The sequence below is a fragment of the Prunus persica genome, chromosome G3 (assembly GCF_000346465.2).
Source record: "Prunus persica cultivar Lovell chromosome G3, Prunus_persica_NCBIv2, whole genome shotgun sequence".
Classification (NCBI taxonomy): Eukaryota; Viridiplantae; Streptophyta; class Magnoliopsida; order Rosales; family Rosaceae; genus Prunus; species Prunus persica.
This window is the reverse complement of record NC_034011.1, coordinates 8,585,606-8,613,421: the sequence shown is the minus strand read 5'-3', so window position 1 is coordinate 8,613,421 and position 27,816 is coordinate 8,585,606. Positions and strand designations below refer to the sequence as shown.

At 34.4% G+C, this 27,816-nt stretch overlaps 1 pseudogene; it reads left to right on the top strand.

Moving 5' to 3' along the window:
* On the top strand, positions 1 to 26,980 carry LOC18783213 (annotated as a pseudogene).

The window sequence follows — 27,816 nt, the reverse complement described above, 5'->3', positions numbered from 1 at the left end:
ATGGCTCCAGCAGCTGCCGGAGAAAGGTCTTTAAAAGAGACACCCACATGGGCTGTTGCCATTGCCTGTGCAGTTTTCATACTTATTTCTATAATTATAGAACAAGCAATTCATGCTCTTGGGAAGGTATGTACCGAAATACGTATATCTACATGTATAACGCAGGATTTTAATGTCTTTCCATGATTTTAATGTTTACTTTTATAATGACAGTGGTTCCAGAAACGCAATAAGAAAGCTATGCTTGAAGCTTTGGAGAAAATAAAAGCTGGTCAGTTTAATTTTTAAATCATTGCTTACATTAATTTTGCTAATAATTTTTTTTTTTCCTCTGTGTGTGATGATAATTTTCATATGCTTTGTTATGGGTGCATATGCATGCAGAGCTCATGCTTTTGGGATTCATATCTCTGCTACTTACGGTGGGCACAAGATATCTTCCAAAAATATGCATCCCAGAAAAGTATGGTAATACGATGCTGCCATGTGAGCTAGAGAGCAAGTATAAAGAGGACGGGGGCGGCAAGGATGATGGCAAAAACAAAGGAGGAGGAGGAGATGGCGGTGATGATAATGACAGACGAAGAAAGTTACTTGAATTTGCTGAAACCATGATATGGCGTCGAGTTTTAGCCCCTAGTGGAGGAGATTCCTTTGCTTGTTCAGAGGTGCGTACGTAATTAATTCATTAAATCAACATTAATATTATAATATGCACCTAATTAATAAAATGAACTAATTAAAAATAAAGAATATAACCATAAATATTTACATATCCAAACGGATGATGGAATTTTGTAATAGGTCGAATTGTCACGTAAAATATCAAATTCAAATATTATTTTTTTTTGCATTTAATGCTCTTAGTTAAATATTTTGTACTTATGCACTGTAGGGTAAAGTGCCGCTGATATCTCCATCTGGGATGCACCAATTGCACATCTTCATCTTTGTGCTTGCTGTTTTTCATGTTGTGTACAGTGTCATTACCATGGCACTAGCGCAGGCCAAAGTAAGTACCATCACACTGTGACACGTACAACTATGTGCTCTATATTTATACACACAACCTAACATATATGAATTTGGAATTACAACTGAAAATTTTCGTTTTCTTGCTAGACTGTCTGACAATATAAATTTTTCGCATTGCAGAATAAACTGGATTATTGATCATATTTATTCATTTTTTAACATAATTCCATGTATATATATGTATGTGGAGTATGGCAAGAAATTGACACTACTACATTTTACACTTTGCGCGACGAAGAGAATTTCGTCGCGCAAAATACATTGTAGTCGCACAAATTTCAGCGCGACAGAAATTTCGTTGCGCAGAATCTGTCGCATAAAGATCGTGAAGAAAGACTTTGCGCGACGAAGTTTTTTCATTGGTCACGCAAAGCGACTTTGTGCGACGAAAAAATATTGGTCGCGCAAAGTGACTTTGTGCGACGAAAAATATTGGTAGTGCAAAGTTGTGCTCGACGAAACACATTGGTCGCGCAAAGGTTTGAGCGACGAAATACATTGGTCGCGCAAAGGTTTGCGCGACGAAATACATTGGTCGCGCAAAGGTTTGCGCGACGAAAAACATTGGTCGCGCAAAGTCTTAAAAAAAATTTAAAAAAAAAATAACAAATTCCCGCGTACAATTTTTGGTACCCGCCCAAATTTTTTGAGTTTTGCGCGACGAATACTAACGTCGCGCAAATATTTGCGCGACGAATACTAACGTTGCGCAAATATTTGCGCGACGAAATATTTTTTGTTTTAAATTTTTTTAATTTAAAATAAACTAATTTAATAGTTTGCGCTACGAAATATTTTGTCGCGCAAGGTTTTTGACTTTTTGTTTTATTATTTCTTTAATATTAATTAATTTATATTAATTTATTCAAATTTTTACTTTTTAAATTTAATTTAATTGTATGATTTCTTTTTAAAATTACTTTAATTTAAATTGATATTAATTTTTTCAAGTTTTTACTTTTTAAATTTAATTTAATTGTATGATTTTTTTAATTACTTTAATTTAAATTGACATATTCAAAATAAAATTACATATGAAAAATAGTGATCAAATTATCCAATAAAAATATATATAATATTCAAAATGTACACATAAATTAACAAAGTACAATAATAAAATCCTAATACAAGCGTATTGTGGTGGTAGTGGCGGAGGATATGTTTTGATAGCTTCCTAATTCTCAACTTTAGCCGTCAAAGTCTCGGTCATTCCCTACAAAAAACCAAATATGGTCAAATAACCAAAAAAAAAAAAAAAAGGCATAATCTCCCCTAAAATTGTTATACCACAAATCCAACCCAAACTCCAATGCCTCCCCTTTACTCAACCCCAAAACCCACACAAACTCAAAATTAACTCCAAAAACACATATTAATGAAAAAAATTTAAAATTTGGAGAGAATATACCTTTTGGCAAGATTGAGAGTGAGTGAGAATGAGAGGGAGAAGTGAGTGTGAGAGAATTAGAGAAGATAGTGATAGAGAGATGAGAGAGTGAGTGAGAGAGATGAGAGAGTGAGAGATAGTGAAGAGAGAGATGAGAGATTAAGTGAGAGAAATGGTGGGATTTGGGAAGAGGGAAAGAGAAAGGAGAGGTAAGAGTAGAGAAAGACATTGAGAAAATGGTGAAGGAGTTATTTCGGTTTTAAAAACCGTATCACTTTGCGCGACGAAAAATATTGTTGGTCACGCAAATGTTTGCGCGACGAAAAATATTGGAATATTGGTCGCGCGACGAAACATATTGGTCGCGCAAAGTCCAAAAAAAATTATTTTTAAAAAATTAAAATCTCCGCGTCCCATTTTTGGTACCCGCCAAAATTTTTAAATTTTTGCGCGACGAAAAATACATATTGGTCGCGTAAAGTCTAAAAAAAAAATTTTGCACGACGAATATAGGAATATTGGTCGCGCAAAGTCCAAAAAAATTATTTTAAAAAAATAAAAATCCCCGCGTCCCATTTTTGGTACCCGCCAAAATTTTTACATTTTTGCGCGACGAAAAATACATATTGGTCGCGCAAAGTCTAAAAAAATTCCCGCGTCCGATTTTTGGTACCCGCCCAAATTTTTGCGAGACGAAAAATATATATTGGTCGCGCAAAGTTTTGAGCGACAAAAAATATTGGTCGCGCAAAGTCTAAATTTTTTTTTTATAAAAAAAATCCCTCGTCACATTTTTGGTACCCGTCCAAATTTTTAGAGTTTTGCGCGACAAACTGTTGGTCGCGCAAACTTTTGAGAGACGAAAAATTGGTTCGTAGCACAATATTTATAAAAATAATTGTTATGAATAATAAAAATAAAAATATTTTATTTTACAATTTAAAATATAAATAAGGTTAAAGCTGCTTAATAAATATATATACTATTCAATTTCTTAAGTGTTATACGTACAAAATAAATAAATTTAAAGCTACTTAATAAATAAATATATATACACACACCATTCAACGATCCAACCATCAGACTTGTTTGTATATACTTCAAGATCGTATACCCCAAAAATCGCAAAAAACAAACATTCAGAGATCTAGTAACGGGACAAAACTTTTCGATGGTTATAAATGAAAAATTACGATTTAACGGTTATTTTAACTCCGATTTTGATGATTTTTTTTACAGCTACATTCCTTGACCATATATGAATACAATGACTGAATTTGATCTTCAATTTAAAATATTTACACTAGTGGATACCACAAAATCTTATGTTATATTTAACGAAAGTATAAAAAAAACTCTTAATTGTTAGTGAATATATTATTTTGATGGCATACACATTCTACGAAACTAGTTTCAACGATCCAACCGTCAAATTTGTTTGTTTATACTTCGAGATCATATACGCCAAAAATCGGAAAAAATAAACATTCAGATATCAAGTAACGGGACAAAACTTTTTTACGGTTATAAATGAAAAATCATGATTTAATGGTTATTTTAACTCCGATTTTGATGATTTTTTACAGCTACACTCCTTGACCCTATATGAATACAATGACTGAATTTGATCTTCAATATAAAATATTTACACTAGTGGATACCACAAAATCTTATGTTATATTTAACGAACGTATAAATAAACTCTTAATTGTTAGTGAATATATTATTTTGATGGCATATGCATTCATCAAAACTAGTTTCAACGATCCAACCGTCAAACTTGTTTGTTTATACTTCGAGATCATATACGCCAAAAATCGAAAAAAATAAACATTCAGAGATCAAGTAATGAGACAAAACTTTTCGACGGTTATAATGAAAAATCACGATTTAACGGTTATTTTAATCTGATTTTGATGATTTTTTACAGCTACACTCCTTGACCCTATATGAATACAATGAACTAATTCGATTATCAATTTAAAATATATATTTTCTAACAAAAACCCAATCTGAACAACAATAATATATTTTTCTAACAAAAATCCGATCGAATCTAAAATAATAAATTTAAAGCTACTTAATAAATATATATACTGTTTAATTTCTTAAGTGTTATGCATATAAAATAAAAAAATAAAAATAAATTAGTTTAGGCGACGAAATGTTTGGATTACGTCATGCAAAGATTTAAAAATATATATTTTTTATTTTTATAAGGACTTTGCGCGACGAAGTCTATTGTTTCGTCGCGCAAAGTCACTTCGAGCTACGATGTATTGTTGTCGCGCAAAAGTTTGTCGCGCAAAGTTACTTTGTTTCGTCGCGCAAAGTCACTTCGAGCTACGATGTATTGTTGTCGCGCAAAAGTTTGTCGCGCAAAGTTACTTTGCGCGACGAATGTTTTTTCGTTGCGCAAAATTTGGTCGCGCAAGACTTTGAGCGACGATGTATTGTCGTCGCGCGAAGTGACTTTGCGCGACGAATTGTTTTTCGTCGCGCAAAATTTGGTCGCGCAAGACTTTGAGCGACGAAGTTTTGACTTTCGTCGCGCAAAGTGAGTTTGAGCGACGAATAGTTTTTCGTCGCGCAAAATTTAGTCGCGCAAGGGGTTTTTTTTACTAGTGTGAGGAATTGCAACTTGTGTAACAGTAGTATTAGCCTACAAAGAACTCACTAGTGCAGTGGTTTGGAACAATTGCTGCTTTAGGAAAGGTCATGGGTACTAATCCTAGCATCCATATAATGTGTGTGAGTTTAGTATGTTATCGCTAATTTAATTTAATAGGAAATTTCCTAATAAAACAGTATTATTAACCTATTAATTTGATAAAATTGATAAAATATGATTCAACCTTATTATTTATTTGAGTAGGTAGTTTGAATGGGGTCAGAATTTGGGATCCAATAATGAAGCATTATAATATACTTATACTTCTGCATCTTAGAATATATCTACAGTTGGCCTTTTCGACTCGTAATTTTGTGGCTTGGCAGTTCTCTAGCCCTGGCATGGAAATGTGATATGAGGACTGGACCACCTCAAAATCTTTTTGGATAGTAGAATTCCCATATATATTTAAAATAAAAGTTCATAAATTAATTAGAAATTATGTAATTTATTGTGATATATATTAAAATAAAGTTTATAAAATTCATTGAACAATCCAAAATTTTCCAATTTTATTTAAAAATAGTTGTTCTTTTAGTCTTTGTTTCATGCATTTTTCTTCATCTCTCCTTCTCCATCTCCATCATTTTTCTAACATTTCCCAGAATATCTACCCGATTTTAATTATATATCTTTCTTAAAAGGGAAAATAAAATCTGAAAAGAAAAATCAAAAAGTGCTATAAACAAGTCAATATGTGATTGAACGATTGGAAATTATATATCTTATTTCATGTTCCAGACCCTTCAAGGTTCAGGTTTATTCGACAAACCTCATTTATAAAGCGTCACTCAGGCTTTTCTACAATGCCTGGAATAAGATGGATTGTAAGTTAATTAGTAAATTAATGCGTACAATCTTGTTCTTTATTGGAACTTAACCAAAGCTCTTAGATGCAATACCAAAAAACACTTAACCAAAGCTTGAGCACTTACAGAACCTCTACCACACATATATGTACATTGTAGGTAGCATTTTTCAGGCAATTCTTTGGTTCAGTTACGAAGGTGGACTATCTGACCATGCGCCACGGATTTATCAATGTAATTATCATTCCCTCTTTTTTCTTTTTCTTTTTCTTTTTTTATGAACTACGTACTTTTGTTTTTATTTTATTTTATTTTATTGTGATATAGTTTTGGCCCAAACCTAATTGGCAAATGCATGCATGCAGGCACATTTTGCTCCAAATAGAAAATTTGATTTCCATAAGTATATTAAGAGATCCATGGAAGATGACTTCAAGGTCGTCGTGGGTATTAGGTCTCTCTCTCTCTCTCTAGCTTCCTTGTACTGCTATAATTATTGTTATTAATTTAATTTCTTGATTTTGCAGTATACCACTATATGGATTTTTGCCGTGGTGTTTTTGGTTCTAAATGTTCACAGTGAGTCTCTCTCCTTCTTTTCTCTCTCTTCCAAAACCGATACAGACACAGAGAGATATCACAAAAAGCACATTTTAAATTGTTGGTGTTGGTGGTCAATATATTATTGATAAATTTAAATACTGATAAATAAATACCTCCTATTATACAGAATGGCACACGTTCACTTTGTTGTCATTGGGGCCACTTGTTGTAAGACCACGAAATCCAAGCTCTAGATATATTATATATAGTGCTAGCTGCTTCTTCTTCTTCTTCTTCTTCAAGTCATATATATAAATATTTTCTCCTATTAATTTGTGCAGATTCTTCTTTTAGTGGGTACAAAGCTTGAGCTTGTCATCATGGAGATGGCTCAAGAAATGCACGATCGAACTACAGTGGTTAAAGGCACTCCCGTTGTAGAGCCAAGCAACAAGTTTTTTTGGTTTAATCGCCCTGAGTGGATTCTCCTCTTAATTCATTTCACATTATTCCAGGTGAGAGCTATCAGAGTTTATATATCAACATCATATACTATATATATAATAAATTTATTATATTGTCCTACTGTAAATATGGACCGACCATTTTGTATGGTCTAAAATACATACATATATATAGGAAATGCTATGGATCAATATGGTTTCTAACAATTAATTGGTTTGCTTGCTGCATACACAGAACGCTTTTCAAATGGCGTATTTCTTATGGACATCTGTAAGTAATTAACCATAAAGCAATACTAATGTAGTTCCTTTCTTCTTACCTTTAGAACTCTACATATTCAGAGGAATTAAGTTCATTATTATATTGGTAATTAATTATGTGCACTGTCTCAACTGAATACTAACTAATAACTATACATAATACTATGATATATATATATACAATGCAGTTGGAATTTGGGTTGACATCATGCTTCCACGAAAACTTGCCTCTGATACTGACAAGAGTTTTCCTTGGGGTAGCCCTACAGATCCTATGCAGTTACATTACCTTCCCTCTTTATGCTTTGATTACACAAGTGAGTATTTCAAATTAAACAGCTCTAGCCTTGCCTCTATCAGTAATATGCATGCATGCTTTCATATTAATTTTTTTTTAATACAAGCAATAATTTAAATTACTCCAAAGTAATGTAATATATGGGGAGAAGGACTCGAACTTGGGTGTAAGGGAGTGTTATAAAAAATATAGTTTTCCTTCTCCGTAAAGCTAAATACAAAAACCTTTATATTATAAATAACATATAAACAAATTGGAAAGCTTTTAAGGTACAATGAAATTGTGGTATGTGAATCAGATTGTGGTATGTGATATTCTGATGGTGTTGTGGTGTTGTGGTGTTCAAATGTGAAGGAGGAGTGGCATTTTATAGGCATCCAAGAACATATAACCTTCACCACATTAAACCATAAAATTAAGGCATTCAATATAGAAATAATACCTACAAATTAAATATGTATAATCCCACAATAAGGGAGTGGGCTCAGTGGCCTGGGCAGCTGACTTAACTCACATTTGCACATGCTTTCATGTGAGTACTGCTATTTTCACCCCCTTATTCTATTTCCCCACCCACCTTATATTCAAAATTTTAAAGACAAATTACCCTTTTGTAAAATGACTTCTAAGAACTAAGGGGAAAAAACTTTTTTAAAGCATTTCAAATCAATAAAATTAAGTAGATGTTATAAAACTAGAGGGAGAAAATGTAGAGAGAAGTGATATGCTAAAGATAAAGCTTCACCATGTTTATTCCTACCTTAATCTTTGGTAGAACCACCTATTTATAGGCTTACAAGATAGGAGATTGAATACTATCATTTACAATATACATATAGGTTACAAGCATTAATTACAAATACTTAGTGCATAGGTTACATAAAATCCAACGGTGGAATATTAAGAGGTATGGTGGTCATCCACCAACTCATGCATTTACAACACTCCCCCTTGGATGTCCACCATACAATGACATTGTTTCCTCATTAAAAACCTTGCTTGGAAAACCGAGTGTGACAAAACCAAAGCGAAGGGAAAAAGAGTGAAACTTTCTTCTGAATCATTGATATGGTGTTGGATGAGCTTATATTGCCTCGTTAAAACCTTGCTAGGAAAAACCCAGTGGGACAAAAAACCTAGTCGAAGGGAAAAAGAGTACAACGCGCATCTGCCTTGAATGTAGTAGAATTGGGATGCTCCCCCTGATTGATATCTCCCCCTGATTAATATCTCTCCTTCTCTGATTTGAGCAATACAAGCAGCATTGTCTTCATACATGATCATCTATCACACTATTCAACCTGCTTTTCACTTTTCAAATGATTGAAATCTTTAGGAGTATCAACACCTAATTTAGTAGTTAGAATATGTTACAACAATATCAAATTTGAATTCAAAATACTCAAACTCTTAGTGTGAACTCTTAATTAAGAATATTGTGGTACTTTATATCCTTCAAGAGGTTGCTTCATCTGATATATCTCAAATATTTCATGGGCTTTGAGGATTTCCATGTACCATATAGTCTTAATAAATATGCATTTAACACATACTATAAGTTTTGCGTTAAAGTAACAACCGCACTTATAGAAATGTGGATGCATTTACGATGAGATTGGAGACTAAAACCACATGTCTCTCCCAGGAAACCTTATGTCATATTAGTGATCTTATTTCACTTCACAAACACCAATTCGTAACCTTCATACTGAACATTTGTAATTTGGTGTTTGAGTTATAGGTTCAATATCCAACTCTTCTTATTTAGTGATAAATGGAATTGCCTATTTTCATTTTTGGCCAATCACTTAACTTGTCGACATTCATGAAACGTGATTTAATATAATCATAGCCCTTGATGATTGTAGTAGCTACTAATAAACCAAATGTATCATCAATTTGTGATCCCACAATTCTTATGTGCATGCACATGCATAATTTATAATCATCTCATTGCTTTGGGGTACCAATGCCTCTTCAGGGGCTTATGTTGTCACTTATGGGACAAACATCTCTTTTACAATGAATTATATAGAATATGTGGATCATAACCTCCTATAGAGCGTTATTTTTTTATAGGGCTTGAATTTTTCAAATAATCTCCATTTCTGAGGAGTTAAGTCTTTAGAACCTATATTCCTGACATGCTTCAGGCATGCATTATATATATAGTCACCATGTTAATGGATTGTGATACGAGAATATCAATCCATGTTAGCATATGTACAACTTATATATGCATTATCTTGATGAGACAAAAGCGGATTGATTCAACACTATTTCACGACGTTCTTTAGGAATTGTCATTTCTCCCCCTAACAGCGGGAAAATTGTCTCAAAATGTAGGAAAATAAACTCACAGTCGTTATCAAATATGTGACCATTTTAGTAGGCACATTCAGTAAAACTGGTGAAGTGATCCATAATTAGATGTTGTATAGGCTCACAAATATCCCCTTGAATTATTTCAGGAAAGATGGCTCAAAGTCAATTTTTGACTGAGATGATCTTATGACAGCTTTTATTTGTGAGCATTCTTTGTAATGATATTGTTGGACAAGACAATAATTTGAGTCTTTAAACGATGTCCTTACAAATTTATAAAAATCTTATGCATCATTGTGGGACATGGATTGCCAAGATAGTCATGTCACAACATAAAAGTTATTCGGTCAATGAACTTCTAGTTCATGACATCATAATCTTCAACTATAATAGTTGTGTAATATTGAGGCCTCAAGAACTTTTAGTTCATAACATCATAAACTTCCTACCCACAAAAGAAAGTAGGAAGTTTCTCCAATAGACGCCTCTGGCTATCAATATTGGGGCGGTAATACAAAACATTACCATTGTAAAACGAAATTAATTAATAACCTAACATAAATAAAATATAATATAATAAAATAAGTAAAGTGGTATAAACAAGGAATAAAATAAATCAATTAAAGATTATGAAATTCCAAGATAATCCAATATTAATGTGGATTCAATATGTAGATAAAACTACAAGTTTAAGAATTGGATTTCCTACCAATTCAGGTTCATATAGGCACAAATAAGTAATGAACTTCAAGTTCATATATAGTATTAAGATCCATGAAAAACTATGAACTTCAGGTTCATATCAATATATATTCGAAACTTCAGGTACGAATATGTAGATCTAAATAAATTGAATTAATAGTTGTGCTTTGAACTTCATACTCAAATCAATGTATATGCACTCGAAACTTCTGGTTCAAGTTCTTGACATATGTAGGCCTCATGGAATTCTGATTTTGATTAATACAAAATCGAGGAGTTTTATGTCCTTATGTGCTCTTTAAATTCGCGGAACTTCACGCCCTCAATTATTTGAAATCAAAGAACTTCAGGTTCTGATTCAATCAAAAGGACTCTATATCCTAATCTAGTTATATGATGAGGATCACAGAACTTCGGCCCCCTGATCTTTTGTATAATTTAAACTCATCATAATAATTAAGATCATACTTAAAATTAAATAAACAAACAAATAAAAACAAAAACATGGCATTATATTCATGTGTAATAAGAATAAGAATTTTTTTTTTTCTTAAACAAGCATGATGAAGTCTGATGGTGAGTACAAAGAAACTCTCTACCATGTGATGACTCTAGCTCATATAAGAAGAAAGAAAATTCAGAGAAAGAAAACATACCAAGAGCAATGTCGTGCTGATAACGTGTTATAAAACTAGAGGGAGAAAATGTAGAGAGAAGTGATATGCTAAAGATAAAGCTTCACCATGTTTATCCCTACCTTAATCTTTGGTAGAACTACCTATTTATAGGCTTACAAGATAGGAGATTGAATATTATCATTTACAATATACCTATAGGTTACAAGCATTAATTACAAATACTTAGTGTATAGGTTACATAAAATCCAACGGTGAAATATTAAGAGGTATGGTGGTCATCCACCAACTCATGCATTTACAACAGTAGAATAATAATAAAATAAAAACTTTTAAAACAATAACTCTCTCTCTCTCTCCTCTCTCCCCCTTCCCAACCTATTGGCTTCTTCCTTAGAGTTCTTTCATCCCCGGTCCTAAAAGCCACTGTCACCGCAACACCAAAAACAACAAGCCTAGATGAAAAGGGTTCTCCCATTTCACAACTTAGTTGCATTTTGGATAGATTAGAGTTTGTTTTGGGGGCCGCGATGAAGCACTTGGACTGCATTGTTTAAGCAAGCTAACTCCTTTGCTTTGGCAAAGTCAACAAATGAAATTCCACAATTTTTCCATCATCCCTGCCCTCATACCCACCCACCCTCCTTGCAATTTCTCACCACCCACTACTATAAAAAGTGAAAAAGACGACCAGAAAACAACGACGGTCTAAGTGAAAACCGTCGTGGTTTTTAAAAAGACGACGGTTCTAAAAACACCGTCATGTAATACCACCTTAGACAACTAAAAATGGAGATTCAAATGGCTGTTCAAAAACAACGACGTACCTAATTAAAAAACCGACGTCTATTTGAAACAGATTTCCGCAGTGTAAAATCAAAGCCAACAAAGAACGGCATAAGTTATGAATCGACCGACGTAGAAAGTAAAGACGACGATTTCAATAAAAGCCGCCGTTTTTACTCATAAAATAACACGACGAAATTTTCGTATAAGACGCCGTATAATTACAAACAAATCGACGGCTTTAAAATACAAAATGTCACCGTATTAAATTAATTTACAACGACGAAAAATATAAATATATCGACGTTATTCTCGTATAGTTCTACGACGTTATCTTTAAATCGTACTATAAAATTTAACGTCGTATGTATTAATTTTATATGTCGTACCTTTAATTTAAACCGTCGTCTTAATAAGAATTTTTGTTAACAATTTTTTCCTTTATTTTCTTATCCTACGTCGGTAGATCTACTTAATGACAAGAATTGAAATCTGTCATCCAAAAAAGAAACTTAACATAATCCAGAACATTAATTTCCTTCATTTTAAATTTCCTCCGGAAAAAAAACTCTATTTATAACGCACTGTAATTGAAAAATAAACTGAAAGGTCACGGGAAAAAAATTTCTATTCATAATTTAACAATTCAAATCCACGTCGGTTATATTAAACCTAACGACGTTAAATGAAAAGATTCCACGTCGCAAAACAAATATTGCGTCGTGTTAGTTTATGGTTTCTTTAATAGTTTCAGTTTCTTTAACAGTTTGGTCCTTTATCTTTCTGCAGGACTTGTATAGTTCAAAGCATTGACTTGTATAGTTCAGAGTATAGTTCAAAGCACTGATTCGATTGCTCATGCTTTATCGCATTCATGAAGCCATTTCTATTCTTTATCGCATTCTTGAAACCCATCTTCTTCTTCTGAAGCTCTACGGATAAAGGAAGAGGCTATCACAAATCTGACGGATCTTCTTAGCCAAGAAAATCAAGCAGAGGATCACGCACATCTGATCTTCAGATTTCCCTGAGAAGCGAACTTTCCTTCGACAGCGAGTGGAGGCCAGGCTTGCATCTCTTTTGATGGAAAGCAAGGAGTATTCAGAAGCACTAAATGTCCTATCAGGCTTGATCAAGGAAGTGAGAAGGCTAGTTGACAAGCTTCTTCTTGTGGACATAGATTTGATGCGAGTAAGCTCAATTTCTCTTTGAGAAAGACATCCAAATTACTGTCTTTGAGATGTGAGAGACAGTGTCTCTGAGAGAGGAAGAACTTGGAACCCTAAATGTAAACCGAAAATGAATGAAAGCGACAAATTTATAGAATAAATTTTTAAAACCAACGGCGGTCCTTACAAAAAAACCGCCGTTTAAATTTTAAAATCAACGTCGTTATGACCGATGTATATTACATAAATCCACGTCGGTAAATTAATAAAACCGACGTGTTAAATGATCTACCATGACGCGAGTTATTACTTATGTACTTTAATTTTTGAGTTTACTACGACGGTACCTACAACACTACTGTCGTACTTATTTACCACGTCCGAAGTTAAACGTACTGTCGTATTTTGTAATTTATACGTCGTAGTTATATGTAACCGCCGTATTATTTTTTGAAATGGTTTTATATGTAAGCAACTTTTCGTGTACCTGTCTTACACATGCACTGTTTCCAAACCCGATTAAAAATTTCAATCTCCCAGAGAAAACTTTTAGACTTTTTTCCTTGTCAGAGCACTTTCAGAGTATCTCATCGTCTTCCTCTTGTCTTCTTCGTCGTCTCTGAACTTAAACATCGATCGTCTTCCTCTTGCTTTCATTGCACGCAAAAGGTAAGCTTTCATTTTCACTATTTTGGTTGCTGTTTTGCATGCTCATACGTTTTTTGTTTGAAAAATCTTTTTACCTTTTTTCTGGCCAAAATCATTTTACTTCTTTCCAAGTTCGAAAAAATATACAGACAAAGAGGGAAAGTTTCCAACTTTGAAGACAACTACCTCAACTAAATAAGACGACGGTAGCTTCTTATTTACGTGGTTAAATATGTAGACCACGACGGTTCGTCAGTCGTTCTAGCGTCGTCTGAAAATTGACAAAGTTGTTTTTAAAATTATAGTCTTTTTTTTATTTGCTTGTTTAATTGCAGGTTTGATTTCTCTGAACAATGGTTTTTGTTTTTCCCTAATTTGATAAAATATAAAGAAAAAGAAATTAGGGTTGGTATCTAATATAGACGACAGTATCTTATTGTTTTACGTCGTGTGAATGTTAATACCACGACGTCATTTTAAAATACCGTCGTCTATATAAGATTCCAAAACTTTCTTTCTTGGCCTTGTATTTTATCAAATTAGAAAACAAAAACCATGGTTCAGAAAAATCAAATCTGCAATCAAACATTCACAGAGAAAGAACGAAGGGTTTTGGATCCTTATATAGACGACGGTATATTACTACTGACGTCGTGTGAACATCAATACCACGACGTTATATAAATATTCCGTCGTTTATAGTTAATTATTACGTCGTTTGTAGTTAATTATTTCGTCGTTGTTTAATTACCTTGGTTTTAAACATTTATTACGTCTGATATTATTTCATTGCGTCGTTTAAAATCATATCATACGTCGTCTTTTATTAATGACCGTCGTTTGTGTTCTTAATCTTTTCTTGAAATATTTTCACTTTCAGTTTTGTCTGTAAAAATGGTTTCTCACCAAGACCAAAGTAAGGATTCTGGCTCCAACAAAAATGGAGGTAAGGAGCAAGTACCTCCTCAAGAGAAGTCTTCGAAGATAATGAAGTCTTCGAAGAAGATGAAGTTTGCTTCATCATCTGCTGATACAGAACCAACAAGCGCGACAACAATCTCTGATGATTCAAAGGCTGGTCGAGGTATGAGCACAATGCCTCGTGTTGTGAAGAGAAAACTTCAGAAACTGAGGCCAATTGTTGAGTACAATAAAAGGGGGAAAGGAATTGGCCAAGCACACAGTGAGATGCAGTCCTATATTGGTGTGTTGGCACGCTCCAGAGTCCCACTTGTGGACTTGAAATGGGCTCAAATCCCCAAGGATATAAAGGAGCAGATTTGGGAAGCAGTTGACATTGCTTTTGTAGTAGGTCAAGGGGGCAAGAACTCTGTCTTAGCTTCTGCTGCCAAGAAATGGAAGGATTTCAAGTCTACACTAACGAGGCATTATATCCTTCCATACACCAATGACAGGGAGAGATTAAGCCAACCCCCTGAAACATATAAATTCATAGAGAAAGCACAATGGGATGCCTTTGTAGCTTCAAGGCTATCCAAAGATTTTGAGTCTGTGCATTCTTAACATGCACAGATTAGGGAGAAACTCGAGTACAATCATCGATTGTCTCGAAAAGGATATGCTGGTTTGGAGGATCAATTAGAGGAAACCATGTCTGGGGTAGAAATTGATCGATCTACCTTATGGAAGAGAGCTAGACAGGACAAACATGGTAACATCCCTGATCCAAAGGTGGCAGAGAAAGCAAAATTAATTGTAAGCCTACTCACTCTGTTTTAAATTTTTATTGAACTGTGAATAATTCTTATTACGTCTTATGTTATATTTTGCGTCGTGTGAATGATATTACCACGTCAACATTTTTTAAAAACACGTCGTTAAAGGTCTAAATAGGAATCACAACTCTGTTTTCTGTAATTATAGCATAAGATGTCGGTGGTTCAATTTCGCGTCGTCTGTATTAAATTACTACGTCGAAATGTTTTAAACAACGTCGTTAAAGGTGTGAGTACTGTTACATAAGACGTCGGTGGTTTATTAATTTCGTCGTTTTAAAAATCTAACCACGTCGGTATAACTACCGTCGTGATAAATTATAATAACGTCGATTTATATGTTATTGCGTCGTGTGAAATTATATAATACGTTGTTTGTATATAAATAACCGTCGTGTGTTTTTGTTCTTACTTTTTTATATATCTTTGTTTCAGGATGATTTGCAAAAACAAGTCTCGGAAGGCAAAGTCACCGTCTCTGGCAGCAATGATGTGCTGACCATGGCTTTGGGCCCCGAGCATCCAGGCAGAGTCAGAGGAGTAGGTGCTGGGATCTCACCAAAGCAATATTTCAATTTACCCAAACCACAGAGAGTGAGCTTTGACGACCGTTTGAAGGACAGTTTAAGAGTTCTCCTTCAAGAAGAGACTAGAAAGATGGAGGCTAAGGCAAGGGAAGAGGCTTTAAGGATGGAGGCTAGAACGAAACAATTGGTAGAGGCTGAGAGGGAGCATTTCCTGAGTCAGCTTTCCCAATTAATTCCCAATTTTGATCCAAGCATGCTTAAACCCAGAATTAGCCAAAGTCCCAAAAATCCAATGTCTGACAAAGCAAGCTGCTCTGGAGGTGATGTGAGATCCCAGCATTTTGAGGATGATACTGCCAAAAATGGGAAACATCAGGAAGAAAAGGTAACATATCTGAACTTTGAATTGTCTGTTTTTTTAAAAACCATTAGACGTCGTTATTATTAATAAAACCGTCGTTTGAAATACATACCACGACGATTTTAAAAATAAACCGTCGTTTGTATTTCAATACCACGTCGTATTTAGTTTACTTGTTTTACACGCCATTAAACGTCGTTATTTTTAAAACTTTGTGGTTTTTAGACGACGGAGTTAATCATTCCCGACGTCATAGATGAAGAGAATAAAGAAGAAAAACAAGATGAAAAGTAGAAAGAAGATGACGACCAGGTATGTTCACATAACTTTGCCTTTTTTATTTGTTTTTCAAAATTCCAGACGTCGATATTTTTCTTTAAACCGTCGTTTGTTTACAACTTAGACGGCGGAATTGTTTTCTAAGACGTAATAAATAATTCACCACGACGGTTGTTTCACCGTCGTTTAAATTGTTTTCAGACGACGTTTTATTCCTTAAACCGTCGTTTTTATTGAATTACCAAGTCGTTTTTTTTATTTCTTTAAACAGGTTACTAAAGTTGTTGATTATTCAAATATGGAGGCGCCATCTTCTTTACAAACCCTTTGTCGTTATGTGGAAACGACACTCGTGCCTCAGGATAAGACCCTGCACTTTACAATTGATAAGGAGGTCTTTGGTCTAGAGCGCGATACCTTCCTCCTGCCTGAAGATATTACACAATTTGCAGGCATGGAGGAAATAGGAGCTACAGTCATTGCTGTATATATGAGGTTTGTCATTCTAAAATAATACGTCGTTGGTTTATTTATTGCGTCGTCTTAACTGTCTAACCACGTCGTTAGTATGTACCGTCGTGATAAATTTATTATAACATCGTTGTCTATTTCAGTACATCGTGTGAAACCTTATAATACGTCGTTTTGTTATACATAACCGTCGTGTGTTTTTTTTGCGCTGACTTGTTTATATTATTTTATATATTTAGGTACTTACACGATGTTTTAAAACAAGCAAATATGTGCACAATGGTTGGCTTTATCGACCCTGCTACAGTTAGTGCCAGCTCTGGCACAATAGCTGACAGATCACGAATGGTAGCATCACGACTTCAGAAGACTGACGGTGAACAGATTTTCCTGATGCCTTACAATCCAGGGTTAGTCTCCTTAACAGGATTTTGTTTTTATGATTTTCAATAAATGACAGCGTATAAACTAACCACGTCGGTGTTTTATTTGATTGAGTCGTTTGAAACGACTAACCACGTCGGTAGTTATTTATCGTCGTGATAAATATATAATGTCGTCGATTGCTACTTTATTTCGTCGTGTGAAATATTATAATACGTCGTTTTTGTAAATAACCGTCGTTTTTATATTAATTTTGTGCAGCCGTCATTGGATCTTGCTGATTGTAAGAGCAAAGAGGGAAACAGTCTATTTTCTGGATCCTCTGCCAGGATATCGTGTGGTCGATGAAGAGGCCAAAAACATCGTGAACAGTGCCATAAAAATTTATAATTCCCACATAGCCAGATCAGGCCGTAAGGCAGTCATTTGGAAAACTCTGTCAGGCACACCAAAGCAACCCAGCAATGTCGAATGCAGGTATTACGTGATGCGCTTCATGAAGGACATCATCATGGATCCTTCCTTGGGGTTTGAGAAGAAGGTAAGAAGAAATAACCTTCAAACATTTTACGTCGTTTTTTGTATTATCAACGACGGTCATGTAAAATTACCGTCGTTGAATAGATATACTACGTCGGTTATGGTCGTCTGTGATTGAATTTCCTTTTATTTATAAACCCTAATAGTCATTGTTTTTATGCAGTATGCGAAGGGAAAACAGGAAGAGCCATACCCCCAAGAAGCAATTGATGAAGTCCGGAATGAATGGGCAGAGTTTGTTTGCCTTCAACTTAAATAGGGGAATTATTGAACACTTGATATTTATGTATAATGTACAAATTTTGTCTATAATATATAATGTAAAAATTTGTTGAGGTTTTCTTAAAGTAAAAACAAAAACAAACATACAAAATGCGTTACCGACGTGTAATAATTAATTTTCCAACGACGTAATAAAGTCAAAAGCCGTCGTTTTTTGTGGTTTCGTTTTAAACAAATCCGACGTAAAAGGATATTTAGACGACGTTCTTTGAACAATGGAGTCGTTTATGGTTTACAACGTCTTCAATTTCTTAAGGGTTCAGGGTAGTACTTTGTAACGACAGCGGTTAAGTCGAGGAATATATATTTTACGTCGGATAGTTAAATATCCGCCATCGTTTCTCATTTAAACGACGTCATTTTAACAACTTAGTCGTCTCTTACAATTTACAACGTCTACAATTTATTAACACCGACGTGGTTTGTTGTTGTGATAAGAATATTTTATTATTTTTATATCAAAATATTCAAAATAAATTTAAAATAAATCAGAAAAATGCAAAGTCAACTCCTATGAAGTCATTGATATATTTTCTTCCCCCTAAAGCTTGAAAAAATTCATTTTGAATAACAAAAATTTAAAATGAACATCCAAAACAAAATTGTTTTGATGAGTCATAAAATCACTTCTAGTTTTATGGTTTAGGGTTTAGAGTCTAGGGTTTAGAGATTAGGGTTGTTATTTATTGGGGTTTATTTTTAAAGTATAATTTTTGGGTAGTCTAGGGTATATATTAGGCTGTAAAACCATAAACCCTTTTATAAACTTAATTTTTAAAATTATATAATTTAGTTTTAAGGGTTTAGGGTATTAATTGTTAACGACGGTGGTTGAGTCGTGGAATACATATGTTACGTCGTCCAGTAAATTATCCGACATGATTTCTGCGTTAAACGACGTCATTTTAATATGTAAGTCGTGTATTATTATTTACAACGTTTTCAATTTCTTAACCCCGACGTGGTTTTTCAGTCATCTTTATATCAAAATATTGAAAATAAATTTAAAATTAATCCGAAAAATGAAGCGTCAAAATAAACGGCGTTACGTTCAGTGTTTCCGTCGTGGAATATTACATTTACGTCGGTTCTTGTAGAACTTTCGCCATGGTTTTTCTTTCGACGTTTTAAAGAGCGCGCGCTCTAAAAATTTTCGCGCGTCCTAAATTTTTTTATATTTGGCTCTTATTCTTATTCTTCTAACCATGAACCCTAAAATTTTCAGATTTCGTGCAACATAACATTTCGCTCTCTCACTTCTGCTCTAATTAAAAGCTCTATCACTTCTGCTCCGTCGAATCTGTAAGCTCGTCCAACCTGTAAGTACAAACCCTATCTTCCCCTTGTAAATTCATTGAATGATATTAGATTGTTTTGTTAAAGGGTTTTAGGTATATGCTTTGCGATCTGTTAATAATGTGCTTATAAGTATGGGTTCATGGATTTTCTGTTTAATGGGTTCATGGATTACATTATCTGTTATGTTGAATTGGGAATGGATTTAATTTTGTCGGATCTTTTAATCACCCTATGTTATGTTGAATTGGGAATGGATTTATTGTTTTCATGCTTGGTTTCATGTATATGTTGTTTTCTTGCTTGGTTTCATATATATGTTGTGTTCTTAATGGGTTTTGGGTTCTTGAAAATAAACTGAGACACGACGCCTTTTTAGGCATACGACGACGATTACACGACGGTTTATGAAAAAACCGTCGTTGTATTAATTATACACGACGGTGTTTTCATAAACCGTCGTTTGTATTACTTATATTAGACGACGTCTGTTGAAAATCCGTCGTCTATATATGCCAAATACGTCTGTTTTTGTTTAAAACCCGTCGTCTCTGTTGTGTATTACTTGCTATTAGATCTTTGTATAATCTGCTATAGTGATGGTCATTGCCTGTATTTTCACTTTATTATAGATAATAGGTTATAGTGTCGGAGATGGATAAGTCATGGATGTACTCGGATAGAAGATCGAAGGCATATGAGTTTGGGGTGGAAGCATTTTTGAACTTTGCTGTAGAAAATCTTCTAACTACAACACATATCCGTTGTCCATGTGTTAAATGTGTTAATTTGAAGTTGTTTGGGGTTGGAATTATAAGGGATCACTTATACTTTAATGGAATTGACCAAAGCTATAAGAATTGGACATTTCACGGAGAACCTTGGGAAGCAACTACTAATGCTAGTAGAAATGTTGAAGAAGATGATGGCCATAGTAGGTACAGTTTTGTGTCTGAAGAAATTGATATGGATGATAATGATTTTGGTTCCGATCCGTATGAGTTTGCCAATGTGATTGGGGATGGAGATCAACCAGTGTACCCTGGTTGTAGAAAGTACACGAAGTTATCGGCATTAGTGAAGTTGTATAATTTGAAGGCAAAACATGGGATGAGTGATGTCTGTTTTACAGAATTATTGATACTTCAAGGCGATTTGCTTCCAGAAGGAAATACAATATCAACCTCTATGTATGAGGCTAAAAAGACTTTGTGTGCATTGGGGCTGAGTTATGAGAAAATGCACGCATGCCCCAATGATTGCATCTTGTATAGGAAGAAGTATGACAATTCAACTAATTGTCCTACTTGTGGTATCTCAAGGTGGAAGGAAGGCAAAGATTCAATCTTGAAAGAGGGTGTGCCAGCGAAGGTGGTGTGGTATTTTCCTCCAATTCCAAGGTTTAAAAGGATGTTTCAATCACATGAGACAGCTAAGAGTTTGACTTGGCATGCTGCTAGAAAATCAATTGACGGTCAGATGTCTCATCCGGCGGATTCCCCGTCTTGGAAACTTCTTGATGATAAATGGCCTGAGTTTGGTAATGAGCCGAGAAACTTGAGATTGGCTCTTTCATCTGATGGATTCAATCCCCACAGTTCTCTAAGTAGCAGATATAGTTGTTGGCCGGTTATCTTAGTTACATATAATCTCCCTCCATGGCTGTGCATGAAACGAAAGTTCATGATGTTAACCTTATTGATTTTCGGTCCTAAACAACCCGGAAATGATATAGACGTCTACTTGGAGCCTTTGATTGATGATTTAAAATCTTTGTGGAATGGGATTAGAGGAGTGTATGATGCACATAATGGAGAATACTTTACACTCAGAGCTGCATTAATGTGGACAATTAATGATTTTTCCGCCTATGGAAACTTATCTGGTTGTGTTGTTAAAGGATATAAAGCTTGTCCAATATGCGGCGATGATACACCTAGTCACAGGTTGAAAAATGGCCACAAAATTTGTTACATTGGGCATAGAAAATGGTTACCAATCAATCATCCATATAGGAGGCAACGTGCAGCTTTTAATGGGAAACCTGAATATACCTCCCGAGCCATTAACCGGAGAAGAAGTGCTGCATATGGTTGAAAATGGTGACAGAGTTTGTTGGAAGAAGAAATCAATATTCTTTGATCTCGAGTATTGGAAATACCTTCCTGTGAGGCATGCCCTAGATGTTATGCACATTGAGAAGAATGTTTGCGATAGTATTATTGGTACATTGCTGGAGATCCCTGGAAAAAATAAAGATGGGATTGCTGCTCGATTAGATTTATTGAACATGGGGGTCAAAACTGATTTGCAACCCGAGTATGGAGAAAGACGTACTCGTTTGCCTCCTGGGCCTTGGAATTTGTCAAGAGCGGAGAAGAGAGAGGTTTGCAATTCTTTCTATGGTATGAAGGTCCCTGAAGGTTATTCTTCAAATATTAAAAATCTTGTATCTTTACAGGATTCAAGACTTCTTGGCCTTAAATCACATGATTGTCATACCTTAATGCAACAATTGCTCCCTGTGGCAATTCGTTCTGTTTGGGAGAAGCCTGCAAGGTATGCAATAACTCGTTTGTGCTTCTTCTTCAATGCTATATGTGCAAAGACTGTTGATGTTTCCAAGCTAGATAAGTTGGAAGAAGATGTAGTAGTTACTCTGTGTTTGCTTGAGAAGTACTTTCCCCCTTCATTCTTTGATATCATGGTTCATCTAGTAGTACATCTTGTCAGAGAAGTTCGTCTATGTGGGCCAGTATATTTTAGGTGGATGTATCCGTTTGAAAGATATATGAAAGTGCTGAAGGGGTATGTTCAGAATCGTACTCGTCTCGAAGGTTACATTGCTGAGCGGTGTATAGCTGAAGAAGCGGTAGAGTGTTGTACTCAGCATTTATCTAATGTTAGTACAGTTGGAGTGCCTTCAAGCCAAAAGATGGGACTTTCAAAGCCATTATCAGGTTGCACAGTGAGCGTAGTTGATCAGGACCTGTTGAATCAAGCACATCTATATGTCTTGGAGAATACGGAGGAAGTCCTACCTTATATCGAGTACGTATGAGCTTTATTCTTTAAGTTTCCATTTTAAATTATTTCTTATGTTTATCTTCTATATTTAGGACCGTAATGCTTGAATTTTTCGTGTCATGTAGGCAACATATGATTCACATCAAGACTGCTTATCCAAAATTTAGAAAGAGAACAAAGTGGCTGCAGGATAAGCACAATAGCACTTTCATTCTATGGCTACGCTTCAAGGTATATATTGTTGAATAACATATTTCTCTTTTAATTTTCTTCTTATTTATATGTTAGATTGAATTAAGATATGATTAATTTGCAGGTTCAAAGTGAACTTGAGGAAGACAATCATGGCGTATCAGAAAATTTAAGGTGGCTAGCAGCTGGTCCAAACATGTCAGTGCCATTATATAGGAGCTATCTTATTAAAGGTATTAAATTCAATATCAAGGCACAAGATGATGTGCGGACAACTCAAAATAGTGGAGTTTATTTACTTGCACATACCATGCAAGTTGCTAGTGCCAAGGATAAAAACCCAATTCTCTCAAATATGGGTTTCTATGGTGTCATTCAAGAAATTTGGGATCTTGACTACCAAAAGTTTACAATCCCAGTCTTTAGGTGTGATTGGATAGATAGTTCTGGTCTTGTAGTCGACGAACTTGGATTTACCCTTGTAGATTTGAGTAAAATTGGACATAGGAATGACCAATTTGTTTTGGCTTCTCAAGTCAAACAAATATTTTTTGTTGACGACCCGATGCATCGTGGTTGGTCGGTAGTGTTATCAATGCCTAATAGAGAATATAATGATGTTATTGGTGATGAAGTCTTAGGTGATGTGATACTTGAGTGTGAGCCATTTACTAGAGGGATGCCAAATGTTGACACATTTGATGAACTGGTAGGTGAGTTAGGCGGTCAAAATATTCGAGATGGGTGTGAAGATATATGGATTGAATGATGCTTATGTAATTGGCAGTGTATGACATTAATTTTGTAATATATTGTAATGCGATTTCTTCACTTTCTACGTTCAAATAAAACACGACGTTATTGTGAATCAGTTATTCAGCATATTTACCGACGTCTTAAAGCAACGTAACAATGAAGAACCACGACGCTATTGTGAAGCAATTATTCAGGATATCACGTCGGTGAAGGATTAAGAACCGCCATGTAATTCAGAATAACACGACTCCAATCCCATAATACCGACGTCTAAAAAACGAGATATATAATCTGAACGTTAAAAAATACGACGTCATCATACATTTTCCACGTCGTAAGTTCTTTTATAAACGAAGAGGAACGAAATGAATTCCGACGGAAGTTCATTATAACCGCCGTTTAATAACAATTAAACGACGTTATTTGTAATACGGCTCTCATCATAATCTACGCCGTCTATATGTTATGTAATACGGCTCTCATTTATTTGGAACCGACGTTGTTTAGAAGTTCAACGTCGTCTATATTATTAAGTGCGTCGTGAGTAATGAATACATATAAATACAACGTCGACTATATAAATGTATACGTCGTAAATAATGACACTGACAACTATTTTCACGTCATCCTTTTTAGAAAAATCGAAGTGGAAAATTTATTTCACGACGGTCTTTTGTAAATAAGAGACGTAGTAGATTTCAATAACGTCGTCTTCTCATGTATTTAAAGACGTCATATTTTTTCTTGTCGGGTAAATTATATTTAACGGCGTAGTATTTTAGTTGTCGTCGTTGTATGTATATCTTGCGGCCTTGTTCTTTTAATATGTGTCATATTTTTCCTTTTTAACGACGGTGATTTTTTTGAGTTGGTCGTCTATTCTCATCCTCGACTATTTTCTAGAACTTTAGCAGACTAAACACGTCTGTTTTTATTTTTTTCCGACGTTGTTTTATTTAACAACGTCTAATATTTATCGTCGTTGTTTGTTTCTGAAAATAGGACGTATAAATTTTGTAATACGACTCTCATATATTTGTTACCGACGTTGTTTAGTTTTTCAACGTCTACTCTATTAACATATACGTCATAAATAATGACACTGACAACTATTTCCACGTCATCTTTTATCGAAAAATCGAAGTGGAAAATTAATTTTACGACGGTTGTTTTTATATATGCGACGTAGTAGGTATCAATAACGTCGTCTTCTAATGTATTTAAAGACGTCATATTTTTTATTGTCGTGAAAATTATATTTAACGTCGTCGTATTTATATTTTCGTCGTTGTATGTCTATCTTGCGGCCTTGTTCTGTGTCATATTTTTCCTTTTTAACGACGGTTTTTTTAGAGAGTTGGTCGTCTATTATCATCCTCGATTGCTTTTTTTAGATCTTTTTGCAGTACAAAGACGTCGTTTTGTATTTGTTGATGACGTTGTATATTTTAACAACGACGGTTATTTAGCGTCGTGGTTTATGAGGGAAAAGATGACGGTGGATTCCACGACCATTGAAAAACCCAATACACGACGGTGATTTACCGTCGTCTTTTTGCTTTTTTGTAGTAGTGACCCCTCCGCAATCTCCATGTATCGGTTCTAGATCCCCATCTTTCCTGAAATTTGGGTTTCTGCCAAAAAAAGAACAGAAAAATGAAGACATCATAATTATCATCTTCATATATATATATATATTTGCAAAAGAAGTTATTGTAAATAATAAAATTAATTAAAAATATAGAACATGGATGGGGTTGAAGGTGTAGAAATCTGTAGGGTTCTCACCGGTGGGGGAGGAATCGGGGTTGGGATGGGAGGTGGGGGTGTGGCTGCAGGCATTGGTAGAGCCAATTGAGGCCCACAAGGGTCACTCAACCCTTCTTAACATCTTGAAAATATTATATTTATCTATGTTATCCAAGTTATTTTATAGCTATACTTACTATACTGACCCTTCTCACAAATGTAAATTATCTACAATGCACATGAATATGATCTATATTTGCTTTTATGTCTTCATATGTTATTTGTATGTGTATTTTTATTTGATTTTCTCATTCTATCTAAAATCAACTTTTGATACTCTTCCATTATTTTCAGTTGCTAGAATTTGGGTTATACTTACTAAGATATTAAATTTGTGATATTGAAATTTAATCATTATAATGAATTTTTATATATATTTTCCTTTAAAAACTAAGTTCATTGTAATTATAAACCTATTTAAAGTTGACCCTCCTTGATAGAATTTTTAGCTCCGCCACTGGCTGTAGGTGGGAGAAGAAAAACTGTATGTTGACTTTTGGGTTTTCCCTAGAGGAGGAGGAGGAGAGAGTTTTTGTTTTTGTTTTTTATTTTTATAAAATATTATTTTATTTTAATAATTTAATGGTCGGTGGAAATATAGGATTGTGTATTTTCAATTTTACATGGTGGGTGGAAAAATAGGATAAGGGGGTGGAAATAGCAACACTCTTTCATATTCATAACACTATAACTAAGTGGTCATCACTCAGTTTTTCAAATAACACCCTAATTTGGAGGAGCATTTTAGTTACAAGCACTTGAAGAAGAAAAAAAAAAGTTGAAGTTTTTCTTTTTCGAGTAATTAATTTCTCTATAACTAGCCTCTAGAAGCACGTACGAGAGGCTTTTTTTTAATAAAAAAATTAAATTTATTTTAAGAATTAAAAATAATAATGGGTAGCTGTGTTCCATAAAAATATGATCCATAATCTGATTTTTCTTTTAATTTTATTTTATTTAATTTGAAAAAGTATAAATTTATCATATTATCCTCATTTAATTAATAATTTTAATTCTTAATGTTTGCAAATAACCAAGGACATTTTCTGGCATTTTGAATGTTTCATCATTCTCTGTCTTTTGCTTTATATATATAGATGTATTTAATTACATATTTATGCATGCATGTATCTAATCTTAACGTGCAGATGGGATCTCACATGAAGAAAGCAATTTTCGAGGAGCAAACGGCAAAAGCTCTTAAGAATTGGCAGAAGGCTGCAAAGCTGAGAAAGAAGTTGAGGAAAGCTACAGGCGATGCTTCTTCCTCAGGATTTGTAAGTGGGGAAAATACACCAAGCCAGGGTTCATCCCCACTGCATCTACTTCACAACCAAAAGCACAAGTCCAATCAATCTGACCTCGAAAGCGTCCTTAATTCCCCGAGATCGGTATCTTATCAATCTGACACCGATCTCTCAGAGATGGAGGGCTCCGCACATGATGGGAATGGTATGAGAAGATCATAAGATCAACCTACGGCATTAGGGAAAGAAGGATCGCATAGTATTGATTTTTCATTTGATAAACCTTGATTTTTATTTTTTCCTTAGCAAACAGAAACTATGACTTCAAATTTTAAGGCGCATGATCGAACTCTAAAATTTAGTTTAGGGATAAATTCTCTTACCATCATTAGGAGTTAGCTCGTTGATTAAGCCTTAAAATTAAAAATGCTCAAATTTTGAGGGACTTCATCAGGAAACATTCTAGAAATTTTGAGAATTCTGTCTCACCAAAAATATGAAATTTTCGGTGAAATTTCGAGGAAATTTTTGATTCTTAAGACCTTAATTTATACCCAAAAAAAATTCATGATGACTTCCCCGGATGTCAAGCAACCGTCTACAGGAACTTCTCCATGAGAGAAAATAAAAAAAAAATATATATATATATATATATAAATTGTCATACTAAGAAAACAACAGATTCGAACCCAAGGTCCTAAGACAAAAGCACCAAGGCAGAAAATTGTTATCAATGCCCAAAGTAGGCCTGCAATTCGGCCGGATCGGATCAGAAACAGCCATTCTAATTTTCGTCCAAAAAATTTCAAAAAATTTCGGATTTCAATAAACACTTCCGATTCCGATTCCGAAAAAATTCGAAAAAATTCGAAACTTTCCGATTCCGAAGTTCTGAATTCTTCAAAAAATCATCTACAAATTTTAAACTTAACTGAAAAAATTAATATTAAAAATCCCAATTAGACTTCTATTAAGAAAGCCCAACTAGGTGTTTCATAAATACTCACTAAATGATGACCAGTCAAGCCCGCCTAGGATTGTAGGCTGAAATTGAAGTTCGCTCGATGTTGTTTAGGGTGAACATATTTATAGAGGAGAAAACATCCAAAGTTTATGTTTCAGTCGATATGGGACTCCAACAACTCTCAGAAATGGGTCTGCTGCATGAGAGCTCTT